The 20,613-nt window shown below is 44.1% G+C and overlaps 1 long non-coding RNA gene across 7 annotated transcripts in view; it reads right to left on the bottom strand.

Annotated features, from left to right (window-relative positions):
* Positions 1-394: 394 nt before the first annotated feature.
* Positions 395-20,613, bottom strand: part of LOC101943887 (uncharacterized) — a 92,097-nt gene continuing 71,878 nt past the window's right edge. For 3 of the 7 annotated variants that reach the window (XR_010598783.1, XR_006176908.2, XR_006176909.2), the window contains 4 exons: positions 11,847-11,940; positions 6,857-6,951; positions 3,456-3,606; positions 395-1,156 (listed from right to left, as the gene is read on the bottom strand). This is a non-coding gene — a long non-coding RNA (uncharacterized LOC101943887). Of the gene's footprint in view, positions 1,157-2,572; positions 2,664-3,455; positions 3,607-6,856; positions 6,952-11,846; positions 11,941-20,613 lie in introns of all 7 variants that reach the window. The other 4 variants (XR_006176907.2, XR_010598782.1, XR_010598785.1 and 1 more) reach the window with 4 other exon arrangements.

Below are 20,613 nucleotides of genomic sequence, written 5' to 3'. Positions count from 1 at the left end.
AGCATTCCACTGCCTCTCCACTGATGGAGTCTTTTCCTGCCACAGTGAAAGACTCCAGCAGCAGGAAAGGGCTGAGGCAGCATGGAAAGGCTCCAGCAGCTCCCAACTGCTGGAGCCTTTCCCCTGCCAAAGGCAGCTACACACCATTTGTGTACACACTGCAGTGTGGGCACAGCCTGCTTTTCACTGCGTTGTGTGGCTACACATAACCTGCCATGGTACTGCCAGAACTTTAGGGTATGTCTACACTGCATAGGGTTACCATATTTCCACAAGCAAAAAAGAGGACACTGGGGGGGGGAGGAGCCCCGCTCTAGCCCCGCCCCTGCCCTGCCCTGCCCCCATCCACTCCCTCTCACTTCCCACCCCCTGACTGCCCCCCTCAGAACCCCCAACTCCCTCCCCCCGTCCCCTGATCAGAGCCGGCTTTAAAGAGCTCAGGAATTGGGCTGCGCTCCAGCCAGAGCTCCGGCCAGGGTTGCGGGGCTTGGGGCCGGGCCGGAGGTACTGCAGCCTTGCCGGAGGACAGGGCTGGGGGGAGTGTGTGTGCGGGCGGGGGGGAGGGCCTAAGGGCAGTACAGCAGCCGCGCTGGAGGAGCTGCTGGCGTGGGGCTGCCAGGTGGTCCCACGTTCTGCTCCTTTCACTGCTGCAGTTGCCAGGAGAGCCATCAGGCTCTCACAGCTCCTATGAAAGTCTGTATCCATCTTCATTTGTTGGTGCAGGGGCTTCTCCCCATCAAGTAGTGGTGGTGGTGTTGAGGGGTTACAGAGGCACCTTTACTTCCCACTTGAGTGGAGAGTATTTCGGCATCTCCTTTCTGCTCCTGAATCAAAGCAGCAGCTCCTTGTTATGCCTTCTAGGAAGCGTGGGAGAGGGCCCAGCAGTGACAAAGCTCTACGGTGTCTTTCAGCTCAGCTTGCTGATCAGTATTCAGGGCCTTGGGCCTGTTCTCAGGCAGAGAGAGACAAGGGCCAACCCATTTTCTCGTCAGTGGAACTGACTCACAATGTCAGCTGTTGTTCCCAGACTGCTTGTGATGGATCCTTGAAGTCTTGCTCCCAAATTCAGAGGTCCTTTTTGATCACAGGACCCGGGTATCTGCCAATAGCTGCCTTAATCCATCCATGTCAATTTTGTTGTTGTTTTGTTGTTCTCCTTACAACAGAAGAAGAGATTTCATGGTATATGTTTTGTGACATGCTGAGCTAAAACACACATAAACCTCATAATCTTAATGCATATCTCAGGCACTTATATGGCCCTCATCTGAACACCTCACAACACCCTTGCGAGTAGGGAAGTACTGTTATCCCATGATGCAGATAATGGTGTAACACACATACCTTCTGGGTGTGGCTTCTGTCCCATCTAGTGGCACCGAGACCACTTAGAGAGAGAGATCAAATGAATCTGCTCTACAGCCTTAGCTACCAGCTAGTTGGCGTCTAGTTCATGCAGTAGAGGCTCATGCACTAAACTCAATCCCACCCGCCGACGACTGGGTCTGTCGGTGTTACAATGGCACAGCAACTTAGAGCATGCCTACATTGCAGCTGCGAGTGAGCCTTCCAGCCCAGGTAGTGAGCCTCCCAGCAGTGTGTATGTTGCAGTGTGGGCAGCAGCTTGGGCTAGCTACCCAAGTCCAAGCCAGGTTGAGCCCATGGGTCCAAACTTGGGCAGCTCGTCCACACTGCTAATTTTAGTCCACTAGCTCAAGCTAGCATGAGTCTGTCTCCTTGGGCTGGGAGGCTCACTCACAGCTGCACTTCCTGCCACTGGTGAGTGCAAGGTCAGCCCTGCTGCAGTCCTCAGGGGCGGGCAGAGGTAGGGCTTGGGCAGAGCAGGGGTGGGGCTGGGCAGAGCAGGGGTGGGAAGAGGCGGTGCTGGGGCGGGGGCTAGGGTGACCAGACAGCAAGTGTGAAAAATCGGGACAGGGGGTGGGAGGTAATAGGAGCCTATATAAGAAAAAGACCCAAAAATTGGGACTGTCCCTATAAGATCGGGACATCTGGTCACCCTGGCAGGGACCCTGGGAAAGAGGCAGGGCAGGGGCTGGAGCAGCATGCAGCTGTGCAGGGCACCAGGAAATTTGGTGCCCTACACAGCTGCGTACTTTGCACATGGGTAAGGAGGGCCCTGGCTGTATGTACAGTAAACCCACAAAGGACTTTAGAGCTATGTGTTAGAGATATGTTCTTCAAATGTATTTGGAAAGCGGTGCCTAAGCAACACCTGTTCCAGACAAAGGAATGTGGTTCCACCTGCTTGAGGGTGTTTCCAATGTAAATTAAGCAAGGTGTAACCAAAGACAAAGAAAAGTACATTTACTTGCAAGGTAAACAAAGCCATCAGGAGAGCAAGTGGGGGAAAGTGATCACTTAACAGTCTCAACAGGGATGGAGTCTACACCAGGAAGTCTTCCTGCCTCTTGACATAGGGTAACTGAGTTTTGGGAAGACAGCAGGGAATCTACACCCCAGCAAGACAGATGCTTTGTCTGGGTTTACTCCTCAAATAATACATTTCAAAGGTTTACTGGACTATAAAAAGAAAGGGGAGAGAACCCCATACTTATCCGTCTCTTGAGGGAACAAAGAAACCAGCTCTTTAATTCTGTAAGGGTGGATCCTGGCTGGAACAGCCAGGCACATTGGAGAAGTTGCTGTAAGTAGGGAAACCATCTTGAACAAGAACTATTGCTGATTAAGTTAAATTTTAGTTTTAGAAGCATTTTGTTTGTTTGTAATTATTTTTATCTTAATTCTTTCTACTTGATATCATTTAAATCTATGTCCTTTTGTTAATAAACTTAAGCCAACTCAGTGCTTTGACTGAAGTGGAGCATTTGTCAACCCCAGTTAAGTGAATAAGCTGCAGTGTAATATCTCTTTAAAGGAGCGGCAAATTTAACTTCTACAAGCGTTCAGCAAGAGGGCTTGACATTTCAGGGCAGACAGTTTTGAAGAAATTCAGGACTGGGAGGGTGTTGGGGTCACCCTGCAAAAAGTAATTGGGCAGTGAAAGCCAGGGTCTGACCTGCATGTTTGTATGCTGGCGGTTGGTGCCAAGGCTGTGAGCCACAGCAGCATAGCATTTAAGGAACCCAGAGTTGCAGGGCAGGCAGTGACACTACCCCTTTGGGGGCTGAGTTGAACCCCAAAGAATCACAGTGGGTAACCCAAAGTGTTGCACACACAGTGAGGGTGATTAGAATCATGTCAGGAAATGAAGCCAAACAGCTACAATACCACATGACTAAGAAGTAACTGAACACTCTGATATGATAATTGATTATTGTGCATTGCAAGAGAGCCAACACTATTCACATGACTTTCAAACGACAAAAGTTACAGCTTCAATAGCCAGTTTAAGGTTTTGGGTTCACACAACAAAATTAGTTTTACTATTTACAGTGTAATAAATAAAATCTCTGTAAATTAGGCAAGAATCTTACCGGTGAAATGGCACAACTTAAAATAAGGAACTAATCAATGCTATCAAAATGGCTTCAATCTGCCTTGAAGGCTCTAATCATTTCCAGATGATAACATGGGGCTGATTGGATGTCTCTGGCAGCAATTCTTATCAAGGTCTGATTACAACAGCTACAATAAAAAAAAAGAAAAATTGGTTATACAACACTGGCCAAAATGTGGTCTGTGGAGATCTGCAGACAGCCTGCTCAGATCAAGATGAAGCATTGTAAAACTGCTTGAACTTGTTGTGGAGGTTGCAAAAGAAGGCCATGATGGTAAATTCTAAACAATCCCAGAATTAGAGCTAACTAGAAAATGTTTGTTAAAAGTTTCGTTAGAAAATGCCATTTTGACAAAACCAAAGTTTTCCACAATATTGCATTAATTTGCATTAATTTTGACAAAAATTCATGTAGAAAAGCGGGGGGGGGTGGTGAAATAATTTTGGGAATTATGTTTCAGTTTTTCATTTCAAAATCACATTGTTTTGAAATTGACTTTAGTTTACATATTAAAAGGTTGAAACTGAAATGAAATATTTTGATTGACCTGACATTAATTTTTCCCCCATTTCTTCTTGTGAAAAATTTTGCCTTTGCATCCTGATTTGGGATGAACAATATTCTGAAATTTCAAAAATTTTGGCAAGACAGATAATCTGGTTTACCACCTATTTTAGCTGTGATGTATTTCACAAATTCAGTCAACCATCTGTGGAAGAAAAGTGTTAATAGTTTGACTTCATATTGAAGATAAACAGATATGCAAATACCGTCAATTCCCATGAACTAGCAAATATCACCAAAACATTTGTGTCTGTGTGCTCCCTGACTTGTTCCCTGGCCTTTAAGCTACTTGTTCCCTGGCCTTTAATTGCACACAACTTTAATGGTATCTTAGGGCTAGTCTACACTGGCAATACTAAAGTGCTGCCACGGCATGTGGCATGTATGGTCACGGCAGAGTGCTGGGAGCACGGCTACCAACTCTGGGAGCACTATTTACATAGTCAACATTTATCTTCAATATGAAGTCAAACATCGGTCGGGACGCAGGACAAACAAGCAAATATCAGGATAGTCCCGATAAAATCGGGACGTCTGGTCACCCTAGACCATGAAGTGCCTTGAAAGTGGAGACAAGAAGTGTATGTTTGATGTGATGGGAAAGAGGGGAGCCAGCAAAGGGATGCAAAGAGTGGGCTGATGTGGTTGAAGTAGTGACCCAGGAAAACTATCTTTGTAGCAATTTTCTGAATTGATATAAGTGGGGCAATATGGCATTTGTCAAAGGCCAAGAGAGGAGGAAGTTGCAGTCATTAAAATATGGATGATGGACTAGAGATGAAGTTATGTGAACAGAGAGGAAAAAGACAGATATTAGAGATGTTGTACAGGAAGAAGCAGCAAGATTTAGACACGGACTGGATTGTATGATTCTAGAGAGTCAAAAGTTGCTTAAATATAACAAAATTAGGATGGAGGGTCTGATACCTACCAATGGTTTTTTTTGTTTGTTTTTTTAATGTATTTGTGGAAATGTTTTACTTTGTCTCAAAATTTTTAGATACAGTTCTCAATCACCTGACTAAAATAGGTGTTGCAGAATCCACAGGGGTGAAAAATATGTGGCCAATTCTGTGATAACTAAAATAAATCAAGAACCATAAGTAAAATAAATCAGGAAAACCAGAACATATGTCCAAAATATGCTACAGAGCGATCAGAATTGCATCACTCAAAGTGTTATTAATGATAACTCTTTTTTTTTTTTATCTTAAACTTGGAGTCGAATGCTGTAGCTATTTTTAGAAATCTCATATTGGTATCTTCTTTGCGTTTTGTCAAATCTGCTGTGAAAGTGTTCTTAAAACGAACATGTGCTGGGTCATCATCCGAGACTGCTATAACATGAAATATATGGCAGAATGCAGGTAAAACAGAGCTGAAGACATACAGTTCTCCCCCAAGGAGTTCAGTCACAAATTTAATTGACGCATTATTTTTTAACGAGCATCATCGGCATAGAAGCATGTCCTCTGGAATGGTGGCCGAAGCATGAAGGGGCATACGAATGTTTAGCATATCTGGCACATAAATGCCTTTCAACTCTGGCTACAAAAGTGTCACGCAAACTCCTGTTCTCACTTGCAGGTGACATTATAAATAAGAAGAAGGCAGCAGCATCTCCTGTGAATGTAAACAAACTTGTTTGTCTTAGAGACTGGTTGAACAAGAAGTAGGACTGAGTGGACTTGTAGGCTCTAAGGTTTTACATTGTTTTGTTTTTGAGAGCAGTTATGTAACAAAAAAAATCTACATTTGTAAATTGCACTTTCATGATAAAGAGATTGCACTACAGTGCTTGTATGAGGTGAACTGAAAAATACTATTTGTTCTGTTTATCGTTTTTACAGTGCAAATATTTGTAATAAAAATAATAATATAAAGTGAGCAATCTACACTTTGTATTCTGTGTTGTAATTGAAATCAATTTTTTTTGAAAATGTAGAAAAACATCCCAAAATATTTAATAAATTTCATTTGGTATTCCATTGTTTAACAGTGCGATTAATCGTGATTAATTTTTTTTAAGAGAATCGCGTGAGTTAACTGCAATTAATTGACAGCCTTAGCTAAAAGCCATATGGCCCTTAGCTAAGGTTGTAGAGCAGACTCATTAATCTCTCTCTAAGTGGTCTTGGTGCTGCTAGATGGGACAGAACACCACACCCAGGAGGTGGGTGGGTTACACAGTGTGGGAAAACTTGACTGTCCAGAGAACATTGGGATTGTGGGATACTTTAAGTGGACTCCCAGAGTACAAGTCCAGTGGGGTTGTGTCTAAACTGCAAAGCAATAGGGCTTGAACTCTGGGTCCCAGCTTGACTAAGGTTCAAATCCTCCACCCCCATGGGCTCCTGGGACCCTGGGTCTGATCCTTGGATTAGTGCGATTTTTGTGTAGACAGAAGGGGGGTTAGGCTTGTGCCGGAGTTCGAACCCTGGGCTTACACTGCAGTGTAGACATGCCTTTATACAGTATGTCTACATTGCAATAAAACACCTGTGGCTGGCCCAGGTCAGCTGACTCGCACTCACGGGGTTATAAAATTGTAGTGTAGATGTTCGGGCTTGAGCTGACACCCAGGCTCTGGGACCCTCCCCCCTCGCAGGGTCTCTCCCCCAATAGGGGTCCCTAGGTAGTACTATTATAATTAATATTAATATAATCATCTTCATCAGGTAGCAGATAAATTAAATAAAAGCAGATAAATTAAATGCATCTCACAAAATCCCTAACACAGCTGGTGCTAAGTGGAACCCTGCTTGGCAGTCTCAGCACAAAAATTAAAGATGGGTATTGAATTTCCTTCTTACCCTTACAGGTGGCGGTGGCTCCAGGTCAGATTTGAAGATCACTGGCAAGGTGACATGGAAAAGTTGGCACCACTACTGCCCAAGCTGTTCCTGTTCTGGGGACAGATAAAGAAATATATTCTTAAGGGCACTCAAACGTTCTTTCACCCTGAACAGTCCAGTATGGTTGCCCCTGGATCATATGACACCTACAAGATGAAAGCTTAGATCCTATGGCAAAGAACAGAAAGGGCCCCCTACCAAGCAAATCCCATCAGAGTGTGGGGCTGGGAAAGGAATGAGGACTGTTTATCCAAGGGACTTTCTTAAAGTGAAACAAATAACATTTTATTTGAAGTTCAGTGGCCTGCTACTGCAGTCACACTGTGCACTGAAGGTCCACTATCATTTTAAGGTCAGAGCAGCTGCAGAAATGCCTCTCCTACCCAAGTATGCATGTGCGGAAATCCTATTACACCTCTACCCCAATATAACGCGACCCAATATAACACGAATTCTGATATAACGTGGTAAAGCAGTGCTCCAGGGGGGCGGGGCTGCGCACTCCGGCCGATCAAAGCAAGTTTGATATAACGCGGTTTCACCTATAACACGGTAAGAATTTTTGGCTCCCGAGGACAGCGTTATATCGAGGTAGAGGTGCATAATCATGGAGCATTAGTGTGCATTGCTATGAAGGCTGAAGAGTGGATTAATTAATGCAATTGGATTTGGAAGGACAAAGAAAACTGACATGCCACTATGATCAATGTTCACTGATCTGATTCTAATTAGTCATTTTAAAAAACTGTCTCTCTTAAAACACTTAAGTACTTCTTTTCTCTTGGCTATTCACAATATCTCAGCACCAGTTGCCTCACATACTCAACTCCAATCCTACCAAAACATCCCATTTTAAAAATCATTTTATGTATTCACTTTTGAGGGTAATGCATAGTGGAAGTTAAACATCTGAGCAAAATTAACACCTCCCTCCCTTGGCTTTGTTTGGTTTTGTGCAGTGCATTGCATAATGGGGCTCCACCCCAGATAGAGATCTCTGGGCATTAGAGAAATATACATATTTGACAACAACAGCAACCTGCTCCTATGGGAAATTTCTTCCTAAACCCATGAGTTAGGGACTGGCTTATGCATTGGAGCATGGGGGATTATAGCCTTACTATTTTATCTTATCTAATGTAACCATGTATGCTATAATTTTCCATATAAATGTCTAAACTTTTTTGAATCCACCCAAGCTCTCGGAGATGACTATATCTTGAAGCAATGAATTCCACAGGTCAATTATTCACTGTGTAAAAAGTATTTCCTTTTATAATTTTTCAAAATTCATTGTCTTTTAACTTCATTAGATATCCTATTTTTGTATTTAATATAAGAAAGGGTAAATAGAGCACCTGATTAACCCTCTGTATAACATTCATTATTTCACATCTATCTATCACATCCCCACTTATTCATCTCCTCTGTAAAGCAGGTCCAGTCTTTTCAATCTCTTGTTGAAATGGTCAGCCCCAGTTCTTAGCTTTCTTCCACATTCATGCACATGGTGCTCTACAGAGCCAAGCTGGAAAGATGCTGGCAACAGGCTTCAGAGCCAGAGGAAATAGTCTAATCCATTTTAGCTTATTGGGATCATGATTTGTCCCACTGTATGGGATTTGAGAGCAACCAGAATACAGGTTTAGGCAAGTATTGCCATCATACTGCAGTCCAAATTTAGCCTGAAGCTAACTGAACATATCTGTTATTCTTATAAGAAATCCACAATAGTAGGTAACAGTCAAGATAATGACTCCAGACCAACCAGATAAAAAGTAGATACGTTTCCTATCTATACAGGAACAAATTTGATGCAGAATCTGCAGCTTTGCCTTGACAAAATTAAACAATGGAATTTTCTTTTGTAAATTACACCGGCAGTGATGTTGCATTGGTGACTTGCATGAGGCATTCCGTGCCCCTGGTGCACCCTTTCAAAGCAAATATTCCTAGGAAGAATTAATTACATTTTTCTTGCTTTTTTGAACCTGTCTGCTTTGAACGCTTAGCAGAATTGGATTCTGGCATGGAATCTGTGAAAGCTCTCTGATTATTTGAATCATAGAATATCAGGGTTGGAAGGGACCTCAGGAGTTCACCTTGTCCAACCCCCTGCTCCAAGCAGGACCAATCCCCAACTAAATCATCCCAGTTAGAAATTTGGATTCCCTTAAGTGATAAAATGAAGATACTTAAGCTGAGTTAGTCGTGAGAACACATCTTTGTGCTATTTACACCTGACCTGTTTCCTGTGGTGTAGAATAAGACAAAAGAAGGAGATACAGCTCAAGAGCAGGATGGAGAACAGTCAGAGGTAAGGCTGGTGATTACTGGACTAGATCATTAAATTTGGTAATATTATGTATTTTGTTAAACTTAGAGTAGCATGTGCTGAACTGCAGTACTGTATTGTTTTGTATACTTTAAAGGCTGCCTTTCTCAGGTGGCTTTAACATTTTTTAAATTATTTTTTATTTATTTCCTCCCCCTTCAAATAAAAGTTTAAAATCTGATAGTACTGATTTTTTTTCCCTTGAAGGCTGAAATGAGTGAATTACACTACTACTATAGTGGTCAGTAGTCTGGAAATGTGATACGTTTGCGCTGTGATGCTACTGATATGTAGCAAAATTTGCCAGTTGGCTGACATGGAATTTATGTCATTGACCTAGAATGAGTTTTGGAGATCTTAACTTGACAGTCCTGCCTGAAACTTTTGTGGAGTAGAGATTCATGGTTTTTTAAACTGTATTTAATGACTCTTGCTTTTACCATACAAAATTTGATCATTTCACTGCTACTTCATCTTTCACCCTCCCCACTCACATCTGTTTGAACATCTGTCATAATTCAGGACTGTAATAATCTCTTTGGGCTGCATACTGACTTTGACCATAACCTCTGGGCTGTACCTAGCACAATGGGGTCCTGACTGTGGCCTCCTTGGCTCTCTTGTAATATAAATTATACTAATGACTCCTTCGGCCAACATTAAAGATAACTTTAGTTACATGACACTGTATAACATATACTGTGTGAGTGCATGGTACATGCCAAGGAGGAGGAAAGGCAGGGCTGTAGCAGGAAGAGCTACAAGAGAATGATTACAGTGTAAGGGTATGTCTACACAGCCGATTTGCTCAGGGGGTGTTTTTTCACACCCCGAGCGAAGAAAATTTCAGCGCTGTAAGTGGCAGTGTAGGCACAGCCTAAGATACAGCAAGTCGCTTACTTTTCTTGCTTCCTTCTGTAGGTTGCTGTTCCTACAACACCCATGCCCTTCCCCCTCTCAGGATGTGAAGCCCTGCTCCTATCTAACCTCAGGATATTTTTCAAAAGTTTCCTACCCTTACCAGGATGGTTCAGCTCCATCAGCCTTAGCAGCATAGTGTCAATACACTGCTACGTGTGGCCACTAGTTTCAGGCCCGCTCAGAGGAAATGTGGCTAACACCTGTGGTGATGAACCGATGTTAGCAACAGCAAAAAAAAATTGGGAAAGTGTCCTTGGTGTAAACAAGGCCTATGCTACACTTGCTTAACCTTAATTGTATCTTCCTAAACAGGGCCATTGAAAATTTCCACTGGGGTTGTTTTAATACAATAAACATCTCAGCTCTCTACAACTGACATATTCTTTTTCTAATTTAGCTTTTTGCACATTGTGTAGCTGATTAAAATATATACTAAAGACCCGTGTTGGTGTTCAGGTGTCAGATTTAGACTCATTGCTACAGTAGACTGTGCAATTTCCCAGAAGACAAGGACAGATTATACAATGTCTGAGAGCTAAATCCTTTAGTGGGAGGGGAATCAAGCCTTTTGTGTGTTATAAAACTAAAAACTATTCTTGAATGAGATAAACACTTGATAATGTAAATTAAGCTAGGCAATAGGGTAAATAAAATAAAATAAAATAGCACAGAAATTCCCTACTCCTTCCCCAAAAAGAACTCCTGGTTTTGTACTTCTAGTGGTGAGACACTGGAGTCAATAAACTGTGACTTCTTCTTAGATATTGATCAGTCCAGAAAGTTTTGATAATTTGGTGACAGCCATTAATTGTTAGGACATTACAAATGTGATGGACCAGATCCCCAGTTGTTGCAAATAGTAAATTGTAACTGGTGTAAATACACTATTGAGGACTGGCCTTCATATCTCAGATTTGTCTCACAGGAACTATTGCTAACACGTTGTTGGGTTGTGGTTAAACAAACGTTCTTAAACAGTGAGAGATGGTTACATCTTTCAGAGCAGCAGCCGTGTTAGTCTGTATGCAAAAAGAACAGGAGTACTTGTGGCACCTTAGAGACTAACAAATTTATTTGAGCATAAGCTTTTGTGGGCTACAGACCACTTCATCAGATGCACAGAATGGAACATATAGTAAGAAGATATACATATACATAGATATACATATCTTCTTACTGTATGTTTCATTCTATGCATCTGATGAAGTGGGCCATAAATAAATTTGTTAGTCTCTAAGGTGCCACAAGTACTCCTGTTCTTTTTGTGGTTACATCTTTGTGTATGTGGATTGCTCCAGTCTCACATAACAAGGGTAGTAGAAAAGTAGATGGAGGGAGTATACTTTTTATTTTCTCTAAACTTCAGTCCCATTTCTCTCCCCTATGTATAAATATTACTTTATGATAGTTTTTATAAGGACTGTGATCTCGCTGTAGGCTTCAACATCAGCAAAATCCTGCATTATCTAGGAGGGATGCATCAAATCAATAGCATTTATAAGAGGACCCTCTGGCCTTTCTGTGGCAGCTCCATGGAGTGAATCCCCTTTACTATGCTCATTAGGACTCAACTATAAAAGCCCTAATGAAAATGAAACATGCATGTCCTACATAATGAGGAAAGAATCAACTGCTGGAAAAACAAAACAAGTGTGAAATTACAGCATAAGTTTGTGTGAGAGAGAGATGTACCTTAGTTTCCCAGGAGAGAATTTGAAAGTGCATGAATATTTCCATTCACAAACTGCATTCAACATAGGATTTTTTTGGGAGGGGGGGCAGGTCACTAGAAGGAAGATAAAACAATTACAAGTGAAACTACTATTGCTGGCATTGAAAAAAGTTTCAGGGAGTAGGTAGGGCAGTAGGTTTGTGTCCATAAACTCAACCACGGTGTAAGCAGATGCTGTTCCGGTTACAGTAAATGTGAGTTTTGCCTGCTTCAACTAAGGCTATGTCTACACTACCGCGGTAAGTCGACCTACGCTACGCAACTCCAGCTACATGAATAACGTAGCTGGAGTCGACGTACCTTAGGTCAAGTTACCACGGGGTCTACACCGTGGGGGGTCGATGGGAGAAACTCTCCCGTCGACTTACCTTACTCTTCTTGTCAGGGGTAGAGTACAGGGGTCGACTGAACAGCGATCTGCAGTTGATTTCACTAGACCCACTTAATCAACAGCCGGTGGATCGATCTCAGAGCATCGATCCCGGCTGTAGTGTAGACCTGCCCTAAGGCTGACTCTTACCCCTTGTCTTTCCTTTCTGAAGACCTGAATTCATCCTGCTTGAGTCACAAGCAAAAATGAGTGGGGTGTGGTTTTTATTTCAGTCCCTTGTGTCCATCTCAAGATCATGGAACAATTCAGGGCAGAGTTGCATGAGGAAGGGAATGCCTGGGTCATGTCTGGCTGTGGTAGATGATCTCAATTTCTCACTCTCAAGAGAACCTAATTCATTTTTAAAGAGCATTTTAGTAGAGTATAGCATAACAATATTGCTCAAGCAAAGAATTTTTCCAATCTATATTCCTTGCCAGATAGAGTGACTGCAAAATGTGTTAGCTACTGTACCTTAACTCTCTGCCTTGGCTGTAGTGACAGGAAGTTAATTAGACAAACTCCAAGGGTGTCTTCCAGACCTCAATTCACATTACTTGAAAGCAAGAGAAATAGCCCTTACGTGGGAGTTAATGCTTTTGGAACTTGCTCAATGAAAAATAAAAAATGGGTGAAGTAGCAAAGACCATGGCCAGACTAGAGTTCAAATCAAGTTAAAAAACAGTGTTTAAACTCTGTTCCAACAAAACATATTTTCAACAGTCAGGAAAAATGCAGAAAAATCAAGTGAGAAACACGTTTAAAGCATGTGCTAGACCAGGACCGTGTTTAAAACAACATTTCTAACACAGTTGGATTCGGGTAGACTATTCCTAAATTCCTCAAGCTAGATGGCACCAGAACTGACTCCATATCATGATCTTAGCAGAACTGATGACACTTTTCAATAGCTCACACTGCTAGCACCCTATTCACATTTGTTAAGCTTTGTTGAGCAGTAACAAATCGTATTGTGATCTGAACCTATGTATATGTCAGGCTTCCCCAGGCCACAAAGCAAGATTTTGAAGTCTGGGCTTTCCATTTTTAAGTATTAATAATTATTTTTGTTGCTCACAAACCTATTATACACTACTAGTCAGTGAAATCCCTTGACATTTGTGTCTCTAGGGAAATGGCTTTGAGAACTATGTTCCTTTTAAATGTTATCTGTTCCACCCAAGTAGTATTAACATAAGTCAAATTCACTGAGAAATACTCAGATGTTTGAATCTAACATCTGGGCTACGAGTCACATGGCCCTCTGCTCTTGAGTTAACGCCTGTACATAGCCCTTCTGCCAGGTGGAGTCCCCAGCAAGAAGGGCTGGGTTCAATTCCTAGGGATTCCTCTTAACAATAAGGCTACGTCTACACTACTGCAGTAAGTCGACCTAGCTGGAGTCGACATATCTTAGGTCAAGTTACCGCGGGATCTACACCACAGGGGGTAGACAGGAGAAAATCTCCCGTCGACTTACCTTACTCTTCTTGCCAGAGGTACAGTACAGGGGTCGATTGGAGAGCGATCTGCAGTCGATTTGGTAGGTCTTTACTAGACCTGCTAAATTGATTGCCGGTGGATCGATCTCAGAGCGTTGATCCCTGCTGTAGTGTAGACTTGCTTTTGGAAACAGAATCATCCTCAGTCCCCCATACCACCACCCCCACCCCCAGTAATCTGGGAAAACTAACCACCGCCCTGGAGTGCCTTTTGAGAGGCAATATTTTCCCACTCGCAAGCACTTAGTGATTTCTCTGGGTAGCAAGGAAGCTCAGTGCTATTCCCTCTTTGTTGTCTTTTACTGCAACACTGACCCCACACCAGATCTAAGGCTTATCGCCCCCTGCTCATCAGTGATTTCAGCTCTAGTAATCACTGAACAGAAACTAGGACTCAGCTGAGTCCAATCAGCTCTGTCTTTAAACACTGGAGACGGGAGGGACAAAAAGTGTCTGGGACTCGTTATTTAGGAACAACTATTCCCATCATTTTCACTGAGATTTGCCATCCCTACTCCCTGCTTAGCAAGTAAGGTTCAGTTTAGGGTGACATCCTCAGTCAAGGCAGGCTAAGTACAGTTCTGCTGCCCTTTACTCATACAATAAAGATAACCGTTCATTACCCTGCACTCAAAGGAATAGTAACCAAAAACCAGCCAAAATTGATCACTTTGGCAAAGCAGATCTGTCTGCCGACCATGTAGGCAGAGTGTCTATGCAAATATGGTCTGCTCCTGAAGTCTCTTCCCCCCAGTGCATCACTAGATGTTAGGGAAGAACTCATTCAGACCCTGCTTACATCCATGATACTACCAGATCCAGAAGTGTAAGACATGTCATTTATCAAATAGTAAGAATGGACAGGGTTGTTGCATCAAGTTCCAATAGTTTCAAGCTCAGATAGCTCTGCTGTTATTCATGATGAACAAGCATCAAAAGATTAGGGTAAGTATACAAAGTTTGGATGCATCCTTATAAATCTACATAGATCTTCTTTCTGCCTAAAGGGGGCTCAGCTAAAGAAATTACATTAACCTCAGGAAGTCAGGTACATAGACTCACGGCTCCAGATGAAGAGATTACTTTGCGACTTCTGTTATCTTTGCATGGAGCCAAATCACTGTCTGCCTGACACAAAGAGACTGCACTCTGAGAAGAATTGGGCTGAGGGATACTATGTGTACTATGCTTTACGTATTATTTGTATTGTGCTAGTGTTTAGGAACCTCAAACAGGGATTAGCAACAGAGGGTCGTGTGGCACCTTTAAGACTAACAGAAGTATTGGGAGCATAAGCTTTTGTGGTTAGTTCCTCGTTATCTCCATACTGATTTATACCTGCCTCTGGAGATTTCCATTACTTGCATCTGAAGAAGTGAGGTTCTTACCCACGAAAGCTTATGCTCCCAATACTTCTGTTAATCTTAAAGGTGCCACACGACCCCCTGTTGCTTTTTACAGATTCAGACTAACACGGCTACCCCTCTGATACTAAACAGGGATTAGAGTCCCATTATATTAAACACTGTAAAAACAGATACCACAAAGATGGTCCATGCCCCTGAGAACAAATCTTTGGCCTCTCACATGCAGTATCTGGCTGAGGTAGGGAATGGGAAAGTGGGAAAGTATTAGTGAACAATGCATATGCCTAGACTGTAATCACATAATCTGTAACCCTTGTCCTTCCTTACCCTATCACCCCAATTCTATTTGTTAGCCTCACTCAACACATCATGTCTAAATTTAGACTGCAAACTCCTGCCTTTTTATTTGTTCTTTGACATGCACAGGATAGTTTGGGCCCATGCAAGACAACAATGATCATATTAAATTATTAAACAAGGTAAATATTTTCCAACAAAACAAACAAACCACCCCTGGTGCTAAATTCTGCATCTCACAATAATCAGATTATCAAGATTCGCTGATATACACACAGGCTACTCCAGAACATACTGCTGATGGAATATGAAAGTAGGTGCAATATATCGCGCTGTGATTATCTGGATTTGGAGATCACCAAAGAGATATACACATTCACCTAACAGGCTTCTTGTATCCATCTGACCCTGAATCTTACATAAGCCCTTTCTACTCTAAAAGAAAAAAAAAAGTTATTTGTTTAAAACACTTTATTAAAGATTTATAAACAATACAGCACATTAGTTTATACACACTGAGTAGCATGGATATATACAGCTTAATGGGACTATTCACTTCTGTTTCCCCTCTGGGCTAAATGGACCTGACTGTCAGTTTCAAATGCTAAGCAACTCTTCCTTGTAAGCTTGTAAACTTCAAGCTTAAAATGAGGAAGCTAGAGCATATAATAAGGAAAGACTCCAAAGCCCTCTAAACACTGCTCTGCTTCTCCTCCTCTTTAGAGAGAGCAGATGCAGGGACAAAGTTTAGCACGGCGTACTCCCCAAAATAAAAGTTTGCAGTCTCACACCCCGCAGGCACTGAATGCCACAGCCATACTGCACACTTCTGTTGCTATAAGGAGGGGTGGGGGAGGGAGCTCCTTCACAGTTCAGCAGTCAAGGCTGGGAGCTATTTGGATTTGATGAGGAATTTCAAGTGGAAACCATCTGAGTGTGTGTGTGCCTGCGTGAAGCTAAACTATATTTAAAGAGAACAAATGACTTATTATAATGCTTCCACAAAGTCTTATTTGAAAGGGGCATAAGTAAGCCTCATTTTTCTTACCATTATAACCTTAAAAGGGATACAAGCTCTTTTTTATCTTCTTCTGAAAAGTGGTTTGTGCTAATCAGTGGCCAAACCCATGAGAGCAACAATATGCATAAACTCACAAGATACATTGTAAATAGCTTTGATGTTAAACAAAAAAAACCCCTACATTATGTTGACAGGTTTCAGAGTGGTAGCCCTGTTAGTCTGTATCAGCAAAAAGAAGGAGGAGTACTTGTAGTCTCTAAGGTGCCACAAGTACTCCTCGTTCTTTCTACATTCTGTTGTAGCTATTCTACTATCCTTCAGCCGCCTTCCTCCTCATGCCCTGCTGCAGAGCAGACTTCCTTAACATATTACAGGAAGAATTCAAATGGATATCAACAGATTTAGTCCCTGTAAAGTCTCTTCTGACTGAAAACCTAGAGGTAGCCTCCATCTGCAGCACAAAGCCACTTACATTCCACTCAGTTTCCAACCCACTAAGATGATGTGGCCACTTAAACCAAGAACTGGACAAACATTAACTGCAATTCCTGGGTTGGAATTTTCACAAGAGATTATTGGTCATAACAGAAGGGTTGGCAAGGCTCATCTCACCCCCCTGAATTTTGCTCATAAAGAGAGGCCCATCACAAGGCCTTTTGCACCACCGAAACGACGACTTAGAGCTGTCTGAGGAGCTGAGGTGGAGAGCCAGGATGGAGTAGTTGCTCAAGGGTGTCTCTCAGGCCTTGGCTACACTAGCGAGTTACAGCACTGTAAAGTCGCCCCCAGCGTTGTAACTCACTCCCCGTCCACACTGGCAAGGCATTTGCAGCGCTGTATCTCCGTGGTTGCAGCGCTGCATGTACTCCACGTCCCCGAGAGGAATAGCGTGTATTGCGCTGCCACTGCAGTGCTGCGGCGCCAGTGTGACCGCCCAATGCGCTGTGACTGGCCTCCAGAAGTATTCGGCAGTATCCCACAATGCCTGTTCTAGCCACTCTAGTCATCAGTTCAAACTCTACTGCCCTGGCCTCCGGTAACCAACCATGTGACCCACCCTTTACATTCCCCGGGAATTTTAAAAATCCCCTTTCTGTTTGCTCAGCCAGGCATGGCGTGGAGTGCTATCAGCGAATCTTTCCAGGTGACCATGCCTCCACGCACCAAGCGAGCCCCAGCATGGAGCAATGGCGAGTTGCTGGACCTCATCAGTGTTTGGGGGGAGGAAGCTGTCCAGTCCCAGCTGTGCTCCAGACGTAGGAATTACGATACTTTCGGGAAGGTATCAAAGAACATGATGGAAAGGGGCCATGACCGGGACGCTCTGCAATGCAGGATTAAAGTCAAGGAGCTGCGGAGTGCCTACCGCAAAGCCCGCAATGCAAACGGCCACTCGGGTGCTCCCTCCATGACCTGTCGATTCTAGAAAGAGCTGGATGCGATACTTGGGGTTAATCCCACCTCCACTCTGAGCACCACCATGGACACTTCAGAGCCGGTGGGGGGGGGGGGAGGAAGAGGAGGAGGAGGAAAACGGGAGTGAGGGTGGTGGGCCGGATGGAGACACCCCGGAATCCCTGGAGCCATGAAGCCAGGAGCTTTTCTCGAGCCAGGAGGAAGGTAGCCAGTCACAGCGGCCGGTACTTGGTGGAGGACAAACAGAGGAGCAGGTTCCCAGTAAGCGGGGTTTTTTTTCGGTAAGGAATTTTTTCAGTGCGGGCTCTTTGGGAGAGGAGGGTTAGGCATGCATGCCTAGATGCGGAATAGTGCATTGATGTGGTTTATCACATCGCGGTAATCAGCCTCGGTAATCTCCTCGAATGTCTCATCCAGAACGCGTGCAATGCGCTTGCGCAGGTGTATCGGGAGAGCCACTGTGGTCCTTGTCCCAGCCAGGCTAACGTGTCCGCGCCACTGTGCCGCAAGGGGCGTGGGAACCATTGCTGCACACAGGCAAGCTGCATATGGGCCAGGGCGGAAGCCGCATTGCAGTAGAAGACCCTCCCTTGCTTCCCAGGTCACCCTCAGCAGCGAGATATCGTCCAGGATGAACTTCTGTGGAAAATGTTGGGACAGTGTTCAGTGTAGGTGCCCCCTGAAGCTGTTGGCTCTCCCCAAGGCACAGAAACCCAGAGGACAGTGCCTCCCTGAAACAATCAGTCCCCCTTACTCACCATTTTGAGGCTCCCGTGGGATATGTGTGCTCTGTTTCGGATGGGGAAATTATGCTGTTTTGTAGACCCTGTGTGTTTTCTACTCCTTAAGTGTGGGGGAAATCATTACTCTGTCTGGTATAAACAATGCTGCCTCTGTTAAATGTTGCATTTTGCCTATACAGCTGCATCAACCGTGAGACCTCAGCCGTCCCTCTTATCGCCTGCTCAGAGACTGCAAAGACTCAGGAAGAGACCGCGAAAAAGCAAAGAAGACATGCTGCAAGAAGTGATGCGGCAATCTATTAAAGAGAATGAGAAAGCACAGAACTGGAGGGAGAGAGAAAGCAGGATCCGCCAGGAAAACGCAGCGCACCGGCGGCAAAGCACGAAGCACCAGCAGCAAAGCACGGATTGGCTCATAAGCATCCTGGAGCCCCAAGCAGGCGCTATCCAGGAGCTCATAGCCATGCAGAAAGAGGAGCAGTACCGCAAGCGCAAACGCCCCCCCCCCCAGCCCTTGTCCCAAAACTCTTTCCATTGTGCACCACTCTCACCTCCAACCCACTTTCCCCAACTTCCATGTTCTTCACGCCACCCGCTGCCTCCAAAACCAGTATCTTCACCACCCAGCCCTGAAAACCACGACCCTTACCCTCTGTACTCAACCCCCATCACCATGCAGTATAGCTGCCCTGAAGTGCAGCACTCACTGCACAGCACACCAGACAGGACATACGCGAATCTGTGATTGTACCGTTCCCCACTCCACCCCCTTGTTTCTTTTCAATAAATAATTTTTTTTCTTTTCAATAAATGGATGTTTTGGCTTTGAAAACATTCTTTATCATTGCATAAAGTAAAAGACTCTTTAGCCCAAGAAATAAACAGGCACTACAAGTCTGCTTGTCTGCTTAGCAAACACTGATTCCTAAAGATTGGAACTACTGCATTTCACTCCCGTGCAGGGCACCAGATATCACTGCTGGTTTTCAGCCTCAAATTGCTCCCTCAAGGCATCCCTAATCCTTGCAGCCCCGTGCTGGGCCCCTGTAATAGCCCTGCTCTCTGGCTGTGCAAATTCAGCCTCCAGGTGTTGAACCTCAGAGGTCCATGCCTGAGTGAAGCTTTCACCCTTCCCTTCACAAATATTATGGAGGGTACGGCACGCGGATATAACCGCGGGAATGCTGTTTTCGACCAAGTCCAGCTTCCCATACAGAGATCGCCAGCGGGCCTTTAAATGGCCAAAGGCACACTCCACAGTCATTCAGCACCAGCTCAGCCTGTAGTTGAACCGTTCCTTGCTGCTGTCAAGGCTCCCTGTGTTTCATGAGCCACGGCATTAACGGGTAAGCGGGATCTCCAAGGATTACAATGGGCATTTCAACTTCCCCTACCGTGATCTTCCGCTCTGGGAAAAAAGTCCCGGCCTGCATCTTCCTGCACAGCCAAGTGTTCCGAAAGATGCATGCGTCATGCACCTTTCCGGGCTAGCCTGTGTTAATGTCAATGAAATGTCCATGGTGATCCACAAGCACCTGGAGAACCATAGAGAAATACCCCTTCCGATTAACGTACTCGGATCCTAGGTGGGGTGGTGCCAGAATAGGAATGTGCGTCCCATCTATCGCCCCTCCATAGTTAGGGAACCCCATTTGTGCAAAGCCATCCACTGTGTCCTGTACGTTACCCAGAGTCACGGTTCTTCTGAGTAGGATGCGATTAATGGTCCTGCAAACTTGCATCAACACGATTCCAACGGTCGACTTTCCCACTCCAAACTGGTTTGCGACTGACTGGTAGCTGTCTGGAGTTGCCAGCTTCCAGATTGCAATAGCCACCTGCTTCTCCACTGGCAGGGCAGCTCCCAATCTCGTGTGCTTGCGCCGCAGAGTGGGGGCGAGCTCCTCACACAGTCCCATGAAAGTGGCTTTTCTCATCCGAAAGTTCTGCAGCCACTGCTCATCATCCCAGACTTCCATGACGATGTGATCCCACCACTCAGTGCTTGTTT

Source organism: Chrysemys picta, chromosome 2 (assembly GCF_011386835.1).
Source record: "Chrysemys picta bellii isolate R12L10 chromosome 2, ASM1138683v2, whole genome shotgun sequence".
Lineage (NCBI taxonomy): Eukaryota > Metazoa > Chordata > Testudines > Emydidae > Chrysemys > Chrysemys picta.
The sequence above is the reverse complement of the archived record's forward strand: the minus strand, read 5'-3'. Positions and strand labels throughout refer to the sequence as shown.